Raw genomic sequence first — 3018 nt, 5'->3', positions numbered from 1 at the left:
CAGCTTCAAATGACGTTCAGTTCAAAGAGATAGTCCGATAATTTTGAACAGGACTACATCTATAGAACTTACTCTGAACAGACTGAAGTTTAATACTTATATTGGTTGTATTTATTGATTTAATAAAAATAATTGATATTTAAATTTTCCATTCAATCTATGAATTCGAGATAAATTTTCAATACAATTAACAGCCAGCAGCCAGAATCGGTCTTCTATATCTAACATTATGATTATGACGTCACAAAATAATGACGTCATTGTCATCACTACATAGTTCTAGTCTCATAACTCACATCACACTTGGGAAGATTTTGATACAGTGGCAATGCAGAGCACATGTACATATATAACGTTACTTGTGCGGCGTTATTCAGCATTTTACGAAGCCATTCAGCTGTTAATAAACAGCAGACAATAATACGGTTTTTGTTCGATACACATAGTTTAAAATTTCTGTGTATTTTCTTAGTTTCTATATAAGCAAAGCACAGCAGGTACATTTAAACAGGATAGTGCATTAAACCAATAAAGCTAATATTGTTGGAAAATGAGTTCATTGTTATGTCATTTGTGTCTAAACATGCAAGGCGTACCGAGGATTATGTTTTCAGTGTACAAGAGAAACCTAATGCCTCTACTTAAACATCAGTCGGGTTTTGTCAGGTAAAGATTACAGGGTCGTTCTCTTACCAGCATTTCCTTCATGGTGATGTTAGCGAATCCATTGCGATCGATGAATTTAAAAACAGATTTGAGCCCTTCCCAGTTGTTGATAACCTGTAATACAAAAAGCTCAGTCTTAACAATAGATAAACGGGCATAATCGATGTTGTTCATGGTAATCCAAACTGTATTCACACTTTCCAATTTGAATAGGTGACCTTTAATTTTCATATCGAATGCACCTTTTACATAATGCGATCTAAATTTATTTTAAAAGACGGGTGATATTAATTTGAAAAGAAAGATATAAGAATAAGACATTTCAGTAATCGATTATATATATATATGATTTTTTTTTGCTGTTATGTGAAAATCTATTTTAAATTTCAGACTGTTTACAGATTACTGTACACGTTGATAGTACATGCATTACTACAGTCATGCAAAAACATTATGTATTTTATGTTAACATACAGCTTTAATGTCATTTTTTTTCTTCTCTCTAAAGCGGCGCTTAATAAACCTTGACTCATCGATGTGATGGCAGATTATTCTTCCACCTCTAAGTTCCATGCAAGACCATGGTGACCTGTTTGAAACACTTGTAATCTCTCCCACAGAGACGCACCCGGTGACTTGCATTTCGGAACATAGTTTTATCAATCATAACTAAGAAGTGCATAACCATATCCATTGTGTTTAAAATGGTCTTTCTTACGTTTACCAATGACATATCAATTTTGATTATCACACTTTTCCCCACTCTGGTGTTTTCAATAAATTAGTACGTACCAAAGTTTGCAATAGAATTTTACCAAACCCGATATTCTGGGTTAAATATGGGAGATATGGCAAGTCTGTTTTCTGACCAAAAGTTTACAATCGTACGTCAGATTTCAATAACCCCAAACTCACATATGTTAAGCCATACTTAATAATAAGTTTATATATATATAAATAAACAATATCGGTTTCAGACCATTTTTATATGTACACACCACAGCCAGCCACATCGATTCAAAACGCCAGCATACATTAAGCTGGCTATTGAAATGATAATGAGGAGAATTCCAGCACACCATAGTTGCCCAGCAATAACACTAGTCGAATCGAGCGTATGGATTGACCTGGACACATGCATGTTATAACACTTCCTTTCTGATCTGATGTAAAATTTAATTATAAGAAGTACTTAAACTACATCCCAGATACTATATAAAAATATGTTGAAGCATAAACAATAAAATATTAACTGATAAACTTACGTTTTCTTTGACCTTTACCAGAAGCTCCTTAGTGCGGACACTTTTCGTGGACATGATGGACGCTGGGGCTGATGGTGGTGGAGGCGGGAAGCTGGCGGCAGACGCTGTTCGTGATGGGGGACCTCGAGACTGAGGTGGTTTGGCTACCTCCTGTTGTTTCGCTTTCCTCTTCTCTCGACGTTCTCTCTGCACTCTTTTCGCCTCCTCTATCAATTCCTTAGTATTGTCACCTGTTATTAAGAATCGAAGTCACAACATTGATAAAACACATTATATATGCATTACCGGAATCATAATCCGCTAATAAATTTATACACCGTTCTCCTGTTCAAATCAGTAACATAGTCCAAATGTTCAAGTATTAATGTCCAAACCTAGCTATTAGTTTCCCTGGTAAGGCGAGAGGCAGCCTGTTGGCAATATACTTACTTACTAAACTGCAATAAATTGTCGCCAAATTCACTGCTCCATATATCACTGCTATCGAGCCCCCCGTATGCTAGCCTGAGATTAATGTGTGTGAGTCGAACAGAGGTTGTATTGATATTTGGGATTACTTGGTAACGTCAATACGGGGACCGTTATACGGCTGTCAACTCGCCCGTTTATATATACATTCTCTGTTTACATTTCACCTTGTCGGGTTTAAGAATTCTTTCGTGTTTCTTTTCAATACTGATGACGATTTTCAAATCATTTAGTATGCGTGGTTTAATACTTTTAAATATCGATCATTCATTCGAGTAATTTTTCTTATTTGCGTTAGCAATAATTGCATGTTATTATACATTGACTTGAGAAGTAAACTATGTTCCCAGTATACTTCTATTTAGAAGATAAATGCTTTTTAAAATGGAACCTTGGTCATTCTTATATTGAATAAAGACATACAATAGAGACCTGATAATAATAAACAGGTGGATAGCCAAGTATATTTCATAAAGGTGTGAGTATCTAAACACAGGTATTTATGTCTACTGTTACATTACAACTGTGTGTCTACCTAAGTGACATAACATCTTGAACATGCATACAGATAATTAGATTTGCATGAGGTATTTGTGATTGTGCTTGCAGTATTTCAACT

The 3018-nt window shown here is 35.1% G+C and overlaps 1 long non-coding RNA gene across 1 annotated transcript; it reads right to left on the bottom strand.

Moving 5' to 3' along the window:
- Window positions 1-692: 692 nt before the first annotated feature.
- LOC110444422 lies at window positions 693-2556 on the bottom strand. The gene is made up of 3 exons (XR_002462242.1): window positions 2361-2556; window positions 1932-2161; window positions 693-780 (listed from the first exon to the last, which is right to left on the bottom strand). It is a non-coding gene; the product is annotated as an uncharacterized LOC110444422 (long non-coding RNA).
- Window positions 2557-3018: the final 462 nt, after the last annotated feature.

The sequence above is a fragment of the Mizuhopecten yessoensis genome, unplaced genomic scaffold (genome assembly GCF_002113885.1).
Source record: "Mizuhopecten yessoensis strain PY_sf001 unplaced genomic scaffold, ASM211388v2 hete_36120242, whole genome shotgun sequence".
NCBI lineage: Eukaryota > Metazoa > Mollusca > Bivalvia > Pectinida > Pectinidae > Mizuhopecten > Mizuhopecten yessoensis.
This window is presented reverse-complemented; position numbering and strand designations above follow the sequence as displayed.